A 14,602-nucleotide genomic window follows, 5' to 3' on the forward strand; every position below is an offset into this window, starting at 1 on the left:
GGAGTAGCTTTTAAGACATGTGTCTTGTACGGTTTGTATCACATAGAGTTCTGCAAGTTGTGCAAAGCAGCCACAGACTGGAATCTATAGTTGGCAAGAGAAATAAATATTTCCGTATTGCATTTAGCAATTGCTATATATTAAGGCAATTTTGTTTAAAAATTATTAAGGGATTTGTAGCACAAAGACCCTGTTACATTACACAGAAAGGATTAGATTTAGGGGGTGGGGTATACTGGGGGATATTGGATATGCAAGCGCAGATGGTCTTGATCGACTCATGAACACACCAGAGCCAAGTGGGAAATATATGTTTTGTGTGGTTAAGTATGTTGTAAGAAAATTGCCCCTGGTTCTTTCCTGTAAGAAAGTATGAGGAGGAAAGAAAAGGGGAGAGATGAAGATCATGTGGGGAAAGATGAAGCAGACACAAGACCAGCATATGTAGCAGATGTCTGGCAAAGAGAGGAGCAAAGAGAGGGTGATGAGGAAGGACAGCCAAATTCCTTCCTTGGAATGTGAGTGACCGATGAGAGGAGGATTCCTCTGTGCCAAGGATCAAGGTCACCAAGTGGATATCTGTTCTATAGAAAGTTGCCTTGGGATACAGGTGTAACTCTCCAACCACACTGCCTGGTTTCGTGTACGGAATGTCTTCCTATGAGGAATGGGTTTGTGCAGAGTTGCTTCTAATCCACCCAATTCCTTTCTTTGCCACAAAGGCCTCAGATACCTGGGAAGGGTGTGGGCAATCTCAGTTATTCTGAACTCTGTTCCAAACCCTTTACAGAACTTCCTTCTTATAATCCTCACAAGAACATTAATTGGTAGTTTGGAGAATGGTACCCCATTTTATAGATTAGGAAACCTGACCTCAAGGAGACAGCCATACTGCTAGTTGATATTGGTACAGGATTTGTAAGCAGGCAGTATGTCTTCAAAGTGCCCAATTTTAACCCTTCACTGCCTTCATCAGTAGTCTATGGTCTTACTCTTTAAACTAATGATCCCCTTAGAAGGGTAATTGCAAATTTCACTTTATAGCCCTCATAGAACTTGTCAGAACATCTATCTATAAAATAGGTGCTTCATTTCATAGTAAATGAATTTTTGACTTAGGTTCTAATACACTTGTCAGAAACTCTAACAAGCCTGTTTTTGTATCCCTATTAACAGAGATGTATTATAGGAAGGAATGGAACCAGTCTCAGCAACTCCAGAGCCAAACTGACAGAGACCTAGAGAATCAGAATGGAACAGTACTTTTAATAATCTCCATGGTGATACATAGCAACCCTAATGATATTCTGTCATGTTCACGGTTCAGTTTCCCTTCTGCTTTGTTCTCTACCTATTTTTTGCTGCCTTCAGGCTTCTACCCTTTTGTGTATCTTCTATTTTCTTTCATTTATTTCTCAAGTCCTTTCCCACTTCTCACTGTCTTTGTACATCTCCCAGCCAGATTCCAGTAAGAGCTTTGATGGAATCAGTCACTCCACCATTTTGTGTAGAGTTCTCTAGCCGGACCCTTTTTTTTGGCCTTTGCTTAGTCTTTAGGTGGCTATCTCTGGGTTAGACAAATATTCTTTTGCTGGAGAAGCTGCAACCAGACTTGAGAGAGGGGTGAGGATCACAGGATACGCAATCTATGGATGGACAACGACCCTAAAAGGAGCCATGGGCTTGGCAGGGACCTCAAGACTTCTCAGAAGGGAGAATTCTTCCTTATTTGGCTTTTCATATTCATATTCATGAAAATGGGAAAAATTATAGCCACAAAAGTTTGAAAATCTAAGGAAATGTGGTATCCCTGGTGTATATAATAAAATAGGGTAGAACAAGAACAAATTTGCAAATAGTTTTCTGAGTCCTAAACTTTAGAATTGTGTTAAAGATGCTTGGAAGGTATTGAGATGAAGCAGATGATTTAACCTTCAAGACTCATTTGTGGAATCTGTCAATCAAACCTAAAAACATAGCAAAAAAAAAAAAAAAAAACAAAAAAACTAAAAGCCTACAACATGGGGAGCCTGGGTGGCTCAGTGGGTTAAAGCCTCTGCCTTCAGCTCAGGTCATGATCTCAGGGTCCTGGGATCAAGTCCCTCATCAGGCTCTCTGCTCAGTGAAGAGCCTCCTTCCTCCTCTTTCTGCCTGCCTTTCTGCCTGCTTGTGAACTCTGTCAAATAAATAAATAGACTTAAAAAAAAAAAGCCTCCATACATATAGTTATTCCAGTTGCCAAGGGTATAGATAGATAGATAGATAGATATTCATAATCCTAGTGATAAACATGGTATTCAATTCTTGGCACAACATAAATCAAAGTCATTTAAGAAGTTTAGAAAGTTATGGAAACAGTTACAAAAAGCATTCTTTTTTGTCACAATCTTAAATTTGTAATACCGTGTTCCCTTTTAGAATGCCATATGGAAAAGAAACAACATTTTAAATGGGTTTCTGAAGAACTGCAGTTGACATGAATACCGAAAAAACTTCACGAAACCACTAAATATTTGGCTTGTGTGGAGTCTACTTGAGGTTTTAAGAAGTCTGAAGACAAATTGTTATGTTAAGAGAAAAAGTCTTCAGACCATGGCTGACTTATCAACTGACCAATAACTTTCCGCACTGAACATTTAAATCACCCAGCCTTCAGAACTACAGACTTCCCTAATTAAGCAGCTTTCCCCACCCCCAGTGGTTTGGAATGGATCAGTGTATTGCTTTGGCTTCCCTGGCAGGAGCATGCACAATGTCTGCTCTGGTCAGCTATCCAAACCGCTTTCCCATACATCAAGGATCCAGGATAATTTCACCAGACACTTTAAAGTGCAATTGCAATTTGCCAATTTCCATCTCACGTATCTTCCTAGAAAACAGAGATCTACACACAGCCCATGATATTTTTGCACATGGACTGAGATATAGATCTTGGTAGATGCCTCAGAAATCTGGAAATGGATATGCTGCTAGCTATAGTAGTAAATTAAGCATCTTTCATATTTGGCATTGGTGCACAATTACAAAGTGAATAATAAAAAAGAGGTTTATATTTGGGATTACAGTTTGAACTGTTTTGTAGTGTCTTCTAGATGTAAGAATATATAGTGAATTCAGAATCAGAGGACAATGTGGTATTACAGTCATAGGGGTATAATGGACTTTCCTGAAGCCCTAAGTTCTTATAGAATTTTCAGATAAAACACCTTTGCATTCAAATTCCAAGTCAGCAGTTTCAGCAAAATTGTGTGTGTCAAAAGAAAATATATCAACAGGGGGTTCATATTTTGATTTCCTTGGACGTTGCAGTGTGGAATTCTGCTGTTCTCCTCATGCTGGCCAGGGCTGAAAAATACTTGTTACAGAATTTCAGATGGTAACAAGGCCTGTCTGGTTTATTCATAAGTCCTGTGAGAGTTTAAGACATGCCACTTCAACTGAAGAGAGAAAAATGGGGCATCTTTCTGGACATCAATAGAGAATTCTGTAAATACTTCCCTTCAGCTTCTCTCCCTTTCAGAACCAGATCAATATCTGCTGGTCACTCATATTCTCAAATTTCGTGGGGGCTGCTGAGAGTTCAGCTGCCCTTATGCTCCCATGTCCATTGATGAAAGCTCAGGCTCAGCAGCTGGCTAGAGAACAGAAAGATCAAGGCCAATGTCAGATCCTACCCATATTTAGCATTTTAAGCCCCAGTCTTGTCCCACATGGATCATTGCCTTCTCAGTCTCTGGGGGTTATAAGTACCAGGCTTTATTGGCCTGCTATGTATCTGACAGTTCTAACACTGTCATCTTTTGCAATCTAGCTATATTTCATCTGGCTAAGAATTTCCATGGTATGAGAAGACTGTCTATAAGCTGAAGTTAGTACCTAATAAATTATCGGGCTCCACTAGTGTTTGTGGAGGAGTACATGAAGTTTATGTGATAGCTATTACTTTTGTAAGCCCAGAGAGTAATGGAGCTTGTTTCTTGGGAGAGAACAATTCTTATTTAAGTCAGTGGCCTTGGATAATCATGTATAACATAAAGAATATATTAGTGAATATGGAAAAACATAGTGAGGAGGAGGACAGCTCGGCATTGAGATGGAGGTGGTTGAAAGGCTAGAAATGGATAAAAAGTTTGCAGAAATAATTTTACCCTATTTCATGGCTATTTCTGTTCTCCCAGGCAATCCCTCATCTTGAACTGATAAAATAGCCCCAGAGTGGAGGGGAGTAGTGGGATAAGATTGGTGAATCCCACTTTCTTCTGCACTCTTCCCAACTGTGTGACAAAGTGTTCTGGAGATACAAGTATGTGTGTATGGACATCTCTAATAGTTACCAAGGCAGAGGACTATAATTCATCTTATTCTGTATTTCAAAGCTAGATTACATGTCAAAACCTCTTTTTAGCTCTATCAACCCATGCTGTCATAGTTCTTTGTGCCTCCAGTTCTCCTTTTGTTTTGTTCATTTGAATTCTTCATACCATCTTAGTGATCAGTAATATTATTTTTGTCTGGCAGATGAAAGTTGGACTTGGGGAAACCATATGACTTGGGCAATTCATCCCAATAAACAAGGATAGAACCATGTAGCAAGCTTAGTTTTAGAACATATCCAATTCTATAAATCACTAGGCCCCAGAAGGGCCTCCGCTTCCTACTTTCTACTTTCTGTTTAATTTGTGTTCATTCAAGATCTGTCTTCTGTTGTGTGGGTCCACTGGCTTGTTATTCTGAAGTGGAAAGTCTTAAGATTGCTGTTCTCTCTGAGCTTGGCAAAGTGTTTCTGGGGAGTGTTTTAAGAGAATAAAGTATGATCTGTCATGTAACTGTTGCTAAGGAAGAAACACAGGACTAGAACCAGGAATTCCTGGTCATGCATAAGCTTCATGACCTGTACAAGGCCTATTGGTGTCTAAACTTCTCCATCCATATTCTCTGCCTGCCCCAACCTCATGGGAATATTATGCGGCTAAATGAAAGGAAATTATCTTGACCTACTTGGGTTTGATGAATTCTGCATTCTCTTCCAGTTCTTAGATGCTACAGGTCTCTACTTGGGTGGAGAAGTTGAAAATGGGAGTCCAGAAGAGATTTTTAGATGATCTATGATTTTAACAACTAGTAGACAAGTGATGACTATTCTTCAGCTCCTATCTCATCCTCATCAATAAGAATCATTCAAATGTAGGAACTTTATAACTGGAGGTGTTAATTGGGATAAAAATCAATGGTAGTCTCTGTCCAGCTACCAATGCTGTATTTTACATGAATGGTATATGCTTCTGTTGAAGTTTTGAAGCAGAATTTTGGGCAATTCCACACCTTCTACAGGGAAAATCCTTTTGCTCTGTTTCTTAATGTTAATTTACTCCTTTTCTTCTCTCTTTCCTAGTGAACTTTCTTCGTTCTTTCCTGTGCAAATAGCTCATTAGATCTGTTTCCATTTGAGCTCGGCTCACCTATAAGATCCATTGTCTAAAGATCACTGATGTCTTAGTTCAAATTCTTATCAAAATGGCATCCGAGTAACTTAAGTCTTGGCTGCTTCTCCCTCTTGGGATATAGGTCCATTCTGGTTGGAATCAACAGTAGGAGAAAGAGGGCATGGACAGAGAGCATAAGCATGGGCTTCCACTCAGGGTCTACAGACAGTACAAGCAATATCAGGCAGGTGTACCTTGGTTTGCAGTGTACAATGAAAGACATCTTCCACCAAGCTCAATACCTAGTTTTGGTTATAGAGGATAATCCTTTTGCTTTGAACATGTGCTGTTTATGGAGTCAGGAATTCTTTTTTTTTTTTCCCAAGAATAAAACTTCTATATTGAATATTCAGTAAATATTTACTGACAAATTATTTTGCTCCACCAGTCTTACACGTCCCACGTATAAGTAGACAACTAGAGTCCTTAAGGCCTTTTGGTTTTCTTTTACTTTACTTTTTTTTTTTTTAAGATTTTATTTGTTTATTTGAGAGACAGCAAAAGTGAAAGAGATCACAGAGGGAAAGAGAGCAGGGAGCCTAACATGGGGCTGGATCCCAGGACCTGGGGATCATGACCTGAGCCAAAGGTAGACGTTTAATTGACTGAGCACCCAGGCTCAGTAACCCTGACCTTTTGGTTTTCAATTTTGTTTTCTAATCTATTAAAGTCTATTTTATTTGATTTTTTTCCCCAGTGACTGACTGATTTCATCCCTTATTGATCTTTGTTGGGCAGTGCCTTCTAAGATGTGGCCCAGCCTTCCCTGCACTCTTAGTGCTCTATAGACCTGGGTGTGGGCACAGCACTCGCCTTCTCCTACCTTGTCTGCTGCTCTGTTTCTTCACCTGACTGCTGCTACCTGACTCCATTCATTCCTCTGCTCAAAGGTCACAACCTTAGAGAGACATTCCCATTCATGCTATTACAGCTCCCCATAGCCTGTCATTTTATAGTCCTTTACCCTGCTTTACTTTTCTTCCAAGCACTTATCATGACTTGAAAACCCAATACTTATATGTTTGTTTGATCACATATGTTTGTGTGGTTTTCTCCACTAGAATATAAACTGTAAGAAAATATAGACTTTGTCAATTTAGTTGATCACTGCATTCCCATAGTCTAGAAGAGTACTGGTACAGGGTAAACTTTGAACATTTAAAAGAACTAAAGAATGCTCAAGGGAACTGCTTTATTAAGCAAAGAGTTCTTTTACATGCAAATAATCAGCATCTAATCTATCTTACTCATTAGGACTGAGTCAGTTGAAGTTGGAGGTGTCTTTTTTCAGAAAAGCCACAAGTTTGTTCAACTCATCAGAACAAAGGCAGGAAGCTGCTGCTGGTGAAGACTTGAGGGAATCAGGAATTCTTTGTTCATGATCTTGGCTCTGCCTCTTACAAACTATGTGAATTTCTTATTACTTAACAGTTTTGCCATCTGTAAAAGGAGAGTAATATTAGTATCTTCTATTCACTTCATAGAACTATATAAAGAAAATATATCAAAAATATTTATGTTTGTGAATTTAGACAATGTTCACATTTTTTATATATTTTTCCAGTTTTATTGAGATATAGTTGATATACAAAACTGCTTTAGTTTGATTTTGAGTATACAATATAATGATTTGATATATACATATATTATGAAATGATTACCACAATAAGTTTCATTAACATCCATCCCTTCAAACAGTTACAGTTTTTCTTCTTATGGTAAGAGTTTTAATGGTTTATTCTGTTAGCAACCTTCATATACACAATACAGTTTCATGAACTATAATTACCACATCGTATATTACAACCCCAGAACATATAACTGGACATTTGTACCTTTTGGCCACCTTCACCCATGATAGGTTTTCCTTCTGAATCTGATAGATGCTCAGTGTATTTTATGAAGTTATGTAACATGTCTCAATACAAGGAAAATAATAAATAAGAAAGTTGTTTTCTTATAAAAGGAAAAATAAAAACCTTCATTGAATACAGAAGAGTAGGATTTTCTATAGCTCTATCCTCAATTTTCTTCTGCATTTCCATTTCCTTTGCCTGCTGAGACCTGGATTCCTGAAGGTCATATAGATGTCAGCAAGTAGCTGCATGGAGCCATTAGTTTCTGCTCAGAGCCATTAGTTTCTGCTCTAAATGGAGAATTTCCTCTAGAGCACATTTAGCTGGGAGCAAACAATACCACTTGACCAAAGCTGTTCTTATTATTAGGTCACATTTCTGATAAAGATGATTCAGGGATGTTATGCAGAATATTTTAAAAATCTGAGTGGGTGAAGCACACCAATTGAAGGGGAAATCTGACTAATCAGAGTAGGCAGCCCTTGCCCCTGAGAAAAACCCAGTGGGTCATACCAGGATGGGAAGATGGACATGTTTATTTCCCATCAGCAGCTTGGGCTCTTTTCCTAAGCTTTTAAACCCTAATTATCATATACTACAGGCCGCTAATCAATAACTGGAGACATGTCATGTTAAAAAATATGGATTACTTTTATCCTTAAAATTACTCAACATTAAGAATTCAGCTAACAAAAAAAAAAAATTTGACTAATGTAGAGTTATCTCTACATATCTACTAATGTAGAGTTAATGTAGAGTTAAAATTTATTTTTTTAAGATTTTTATTTTCATTTATTTGACAGACAGAGGTCACAAGTAGGCAAAGAGGCAGGCAGGCAGAAAGAGGGGGAAGCAGGCTCCCCGCTGAGCAGAGAGCCCCGATGCAGGGCTCGATCCCATGATCCTGGAATCATGACTGGAGCCAAAGACAGAAGCTTTAACCCACTGAGCCACCCAGGTGCCCCTAATTTTTATTTTCTTAAAAGATATTATTTCTGTGAGAGAGAGGGTGTGAGAGCACAAGCAGGGGGAGAGGCAGAGAAACAGACTCTCCCTGCTGAGTGGGGAGCCCACCCCTGCAGGGCTTAATACAGGACCCTGAGATCATGACCTGAGAGGAAATCAAGAGTCAGCTGCTAAAGCACCTAACCACCCAGGTGCCCCAATGCTGATTTCTTCTATATGGAAACACCATTGAATGGGGGAATGGGAACAGCAACTCTTCCCAGCCCTTATTTTCTACCTTTCCCACAGAGACAACTTGCAATGGTTCTGGTGGCATTCAGTGGAAACAGATGTTTCCTCTTTCTCAAATGATCTTTTGTATGTTAATATTACTCCCCTGAAAGCCTTCTTTAGGCATCCCAGAGCATTTAACATATAGCATTTTAATAAAACATTGCAATTGAGATCTCCTATAGGACAGAAGCTCTTTCACTTCAGGTTTATTTTATCTTACTTCTAAAATGTTATGATTATCTTTTAAATCTGTTTTCTCAGCACTTGTTCCAGAGCTTAGCTCATCAAAAGTTTTCAGTAAATAGTTTGTGGAAGTACAAATAACTCAATAAGAATATGGAGTATGAGCATTTTCTATCCCAGTTCAGAAGAACTCTTGGCACTTGCTCCTCTTTGTACCCTGATTACGATTACAGGGATTTTTTTTTTCCCCTTATCTGGAACACAGGGAGGAGCAGGGGTGGAGTGGGAACTAGACACCACTTGTTTGTTACCAGCTATGTGGAACTAAGATCCAAGAAGTAATAAAAAGGAAGTTCATGGAGACAGGTAATATAATTTGTAGTTTTGTGTTCACAGATGGAACTGTGGGACTCTCCTTTACGGGACAGGGTCAAAGGTTTTGGGAGAAAGAGCAAATATTTCTTTTTCATTCTCTTCAAATACAAATATAATTGGGAAAATATAAATCAATGAGTCAGATTAAGACCTCTAAATAATTTAAACTGCTCTTCTTTGCAGTTTTATCAGCATTTCTAAAAAATCAAGTTTTCAGTCATGAAGATTAGAAAGACAATGGAATTGATGGCCCACTAAAAGGAATTAATACCATTTTTAGTGTGAAAAGGTGATTGGATCAAACATTTTATGTCTTTAAGTCACAGTTTCCTCATCAAAAATGAAGATAAGGACAACTGCTTTCTCCATCTTCTGAAGACACATGCAGGTAATATTTGTAAAAATGAAATCTGCAAAACAACGTAGAAATGTAAAATATGCTATTTTCTGAGACTATTATCTTTTATTCCAAGGCTAATTGGGCATTCCTCTTTTAGCTGCAGATGTAGGTGTGAACTTTTGGACCTTTCATTAGTAGAAAACAGAGTACAAAATTTTCCTGGGAAGAAATTGAAACTAATAGCTGAATGATTTGAGAAGATTGGTTATCATGTCTAATTTCCTACTGCTTTCCAGCAGTGCAGCCCTGATGATGATTATCTTTGAGAATCTCATGACATTAAGGAAATTCATCTTTATGACACCTTCAGGAAGAAAGAAGCAGTGACACACATGGCCCTCCTCTGGTTAGTGGAGGCTCACATAGAAAAGCGGCCAGCCATAACAATAGTATACTGAGATGTAGTTGGAATAGTATGATCTAAGTTGTCAGCCTGTGGATGTGAAGTCTTCTTAACTCTCTAAGATAGCCATTTCCTCACTCAAAGAAATGGGAGGATCAGGCCAATTTTTTCACATCATATATTCCTCTACCTTCTGGGCATACTCAACCTATCCCTACCATGCTTGCCTTGGACTCATTCACTCAGCAATTGTAAATTTCCAATTGTAAGATACTGTGGTGGTCTATCCTTCCCAAATCATATATGATGTTTTGGGGAAGTTAAGCTGTGTGGTGGTAGAAACCAGAAATCATAGCAAATATATAATGCTCACTATCAGGCACTATACTAGAAATAACAGTGAGTACATATTATAGTGGACACTATTGTAAAAATGAGATGAATTTAGTCAATCTTCATATACTCATATGAGGAACATTCTAGAAATATTTCTCTTTACAAATATGAAAACTGAAGCAGAGGGAGGTCAAGTCATTTGTCCACAGCCACATATCTAACAAAGTCAAAACATGAGTGCAAAAAGCCCAGATCTAGGGTTTGGTTGATAGCTTTAGTTCTGGCTCCATGAGAAGGGTTTAACTCTGGAAGTTTGAATAAGGAAGATGATTTCTTAGTAAAGTGCTTAGGTTGCCAACAAGGATTGAATTAGAATACCACTCACAGGAAAATCAAAGGTAACTCTATATAATAATATAACACTATCTGTCCCGCCTTTTTGAATGTCTCTTACACTTAGTATAAATATCAGTGTTAATTATGCTTTTGCTATTTCAGGTGGGTAAGTTTTGCCTCTCCATTAGATTATAAACAAGTAAAGAAAAACAACTTTTTAATATATCTATCTATTATATATCATCTATCTATCTAGTTTTTCATTTGTCCATTTATACTTCCTGCATAGTGTAGGACACATGGTGGGCACCCGTTAACAACAGTGATTAGTTCAGTCACATCGTTTTTTTCCTTTTCTTTTGATTAATTTACTTTTTATCTTCTTCCTTTGAGAATTTTGACTGAATGTAAAAGATCTGGAGAATTGTCTCCTTTGCACTCTGTATTCATCCCTTGAACAGCATTCTCTTCCAAATAAAATAAGGGCACGTTGGCTTCCTTTAGAAACTACACACCCAGAAAAGAGCAAAGTAAAAGGCAACCTTGGGGTAGTGGAATTAGAGCAGTCTGGACAAGTCACAGTGGCATCTGTTTCTCACACATAAGGGATCAAATACAGAAAGATAAATAATAATCTCCTCCCTGCTGTAGTAATGCTCTGTAAAACTGTGGTCGCTAGTTGTCAGGAGTAGTGCCTGAATTTCATGGGGTCTCCCCTTACCTGAATCATCAGTGCAGCTGGCATGGCTCATGGAACCCTGACTACTCCAGATGTTAATTCTAAATATGGAAAAGAGTAAATTCATATGGGATCTGGAATGAAAATGACTCCTTAAGCTATAATGTATTCTCTCCAGGCACACTATGCCTGTGCTGAAATTTATGTGGACTGCAAAGAAAAATACACAAAACACAGGCAAGTATGAAGGTATTCTGTTTAATAAGCTAGGATAAATTCCGTGTGATTTCCTAGATTTTACAGAGAAAAGAGATTTTTCATGAATGAATTTTAAGAGGTTTAAGATTGAAATGGAAAGTATATTCTCCCTTCTGAGCCTTTCTTTTCCTTATTGGTAGAGGATTAAAAAGTATTTTTTTAACCTCTTGTATTAATAATTCTACCCTGGGCACCTGAGTGGCTCAGTGGGTTGAGCCTCTGCCTTCAGCTCAGGTCATGATCCCAGTATCCTGGGACCAAGTCCCACATTCCACATCCAGGCTTCCTGTTCACCCAGGAGCCTGTGCAGCTGGGAGCCTGCTTCTCCTCTGTCCCTACCCCTGCTCATGCTTCTGCTTGCTCGCAAGCACTCTCTCTCAGATGAATAAATAAAAAATCTTAAAAAAATAATAATTCTACTCTAGTCATACAGTATTCATTGATCAAAAGAAATGACCAAGTATGGGAAGTTTAACTTCAATTTTTAAAAATAATCTGGTTGTAATAGATGGTAAAATAGATTACAGACAAGAGATGGAATGCAAATTCTTGTAAACTTTTAATTTGCCATTTTAAGGTCACTGATTCGCTTATTAATCTGACATATAATGGGAATTGTGCTGTTAGGGCCTATTTAGCCAAAGTGGCTCCATCTCAGTTGAACAGCCATTTTGTTGTTTATACAGTAAAACTTAAACTGACCCCCCCCCCCCCCCCAGAGGACTTACTGAAAAGCAAGTCGGGAAAACCAGTCCCACGTAACAAAGCCCAAATACAAGGGTGGATCAGGCCAGGTGGAGACATCCAATCAGTGGGGCGTGCATACTGTATCCCTAGCCACCAAGGAGTGTGGGCCCCGCCTTTTGGGTGCCTTTTGGGTGCCAATTCTGACCAAGGTGATAGGCTGGTTCAAATATCTACTATAGGGTAAATTGTGATTCAGTTGGTCACTTGTGTGTGACCTAGCATGACTATGCAGCTTTCTCTGTGTGTTGCAATCTCATTGCCACCTGTGTGTGGCCAGGCTCAACTACATGGCCCTTGCCCTTTAAAAGTTAGTAAGGCAGGCAGAGTTCACCCTCTCTGTAAGAGGCGGTCCTGACTGATCGGTTTGATTCTCAATGCTTGGCGTGAAATAAAGCTTTGCTTGACCTTCGCTTTGTATCAGTCTCGTTCCTTTGATTACAGACCCATCAGTGCTAGGTAGTGAAAATACAGCAATGAACACTTGTTTTAAGCACATACCTCCAAATACCAATTAAATGTTAACCAAAGGAGACTTGAAGGCACTAAAAATACAGGTTTCTGCCTACCTGCCTGTTTTGATACTTTATATTTCTTCTAACATCTATTTGTGAAAATTATTTGATTCAGCTGAGGAGACCCTAGACTCTGAAATGTTATATGGAAAGGAAAGATACCAGGCTGCTTTTGGGAGGCTCACCTATGACTTAACACAAATGTGGTCAAAGGGGATGGTAATGACCCACACAGCAGGGAGGTTTTAACATGGGGAATGGAAGAGTAGGGTTCAATTATCCTGACTTCAAAATAAGCCAAACTGAGCCAAAACTCTCTTAGGCATATCCAACAAATCATGTGTGAGCCAGTGCTCTCCAACAAGGCAGATATGTGTGATCTTTTTGTGTGCTAAATGCAGTTTCTAGGGAACTATAATAATATGATCACTTTTTGATTAGAACGAGATTTATTTCACTGTTGAAGATACACTGGCCCTTGATCAAGGGAGCTTGTCAGTGGATTATTAGGAAGAATGGAACGCTGTGGAAGTATTTAGCTAACATTTTAAAACTAAGTCTTAATTAAAAGCACTTGTGATATGCTGTAATACTGGTATTTGTTCTTGGATTAATTCTTTATTGCAGTTCTAACCAAGTAGCTCAAATAAGTGCTATAAATATACATAAATGTACCAAACATAGCCCCAGCATATACTGTATACTAGATTATATTTATTTATTATTTTCCATTGTGTCCATTTATCCAGTCTTAGAAACCAAAAAAAGAATTAACATTGCATAAGCGTCTATTTTTCCTTTGGCTATGTTACAAACTACCTGATCCTTCCAGAAACAGATCAAGCAAAGGTTTAAAGTGTGTGCTCTTCTCTTAACTGAATTTTTTTTTTTATTATAAGCTCTAATTGCATACTTCTTAAAAAGTTTACATGTCATCTTGATTACCATGATCATGGTTTATTTTGGTTCATCTTTTGTGTGCATAACAATGGGAGCCTGGGGTTCTAGTCCTCAGTAATTTAACTCTAATAGCAGATAGAAGGCAAATACACAGATAGCATTTCTTAGTAGTTCCTCCACATACATTTAGTTAACTTTCTTATTTATTTTCCCAGAATAACTGCAATATTAGGGACAATAAGCAAGGTGACTTGGTCTTCCAAGTCCTAACTATAAAATGGGTTTTGAGTAATCCTTTGAATGAGGGAAGAGATATCAAAGAACAAGTTCAGTAAACTGTGCCCCACATACCAAATGCAGGTCACTGCTTACTTTTGTAAATAAAGTTTTATTTGAACACAGCTCCATTTGCTTATATATTATATATGACTATTTTCCCACTAAAATAGTGCAGTTAAATATTTGAAACAGAGACCCCCTGGCCTGCAAAGCCTAAAATACTTACTATCTTGAAAAAGTATATAAGTTCATCTATCTAGAAAAAGAAGGAGAGGGTATTACAGTGAAGAGTGTAACACTTCATATATCAAACTTGGGAGCACAAGTAATCAGGGAACAATGTGTAAATGACTCTGAGGTTAATTCCTAGCACCATTGATTTGAATAATAATTGGTATCTGGAACAGACTTCTGAGAAGGAAAATAAAGTCTAAGAGATTCTTAAATTCTGGGTAGAATGGATCAGAGAATCTAGAAGCTGAGAGATAATAAAGAATTTCAGATAGAATTTACTGAAGACAAATTACCACTATATTCTAGTATTTGTTCATTTTTAACTGTTGCCGCTATAGGTAATAGATTAATCTGGAAATTGTGTTTTACTTTTGATAGTCTCAATTTCAGATATCAGTAATAGTATCAAATTGAGGGGACATCTAGACATAGAATGTAACAT

The 14,602-nt window shown here is 38.1% G+C and overlaps 1 long non-coding RNA gene across 2 annotated transcripts in view; it reads right to left on the reverse strand.

The window, feature by feature from the left end:
- The window catches only part of LOC131825210 (uncharacterized), a 93,390-nt gene that overhangs the window by 42,301 nt on the left and 36,487 nt on the right, over window positions 1-14,602 (reverse strand). Inside the window, exon 2 of one of the 2 annotated variants that reach the window (XR_009351159.1) lies at window positions 6,731-6,923. The exons of the other annotated variant lie outside the window; for it this stretch is intronic. This is a non-coding gene — a long non-coding RNA (uncharacterized LOC131825210). The remainder of the gene's footprint in view (window positions 1-6,730; window positions 6,924-14,602) is intronic. 2 annotated transcript variants of the gene reach the window in all.

The sequence above is a fragment of the Mustela lutreola genome, chromosome 2 (assembly GCF_030435805.1).
Source record: "Mustela lutreola isolate mMusLut2 chromosome 2, mMusLut2.pri, whole genome shotgun sequence".
Lineage (NCBI taxonomy): Eukaryota > Metazoa > Chordata > Mammalia > Carnivora > Mustelidae > Mustela > Mustela lutreola.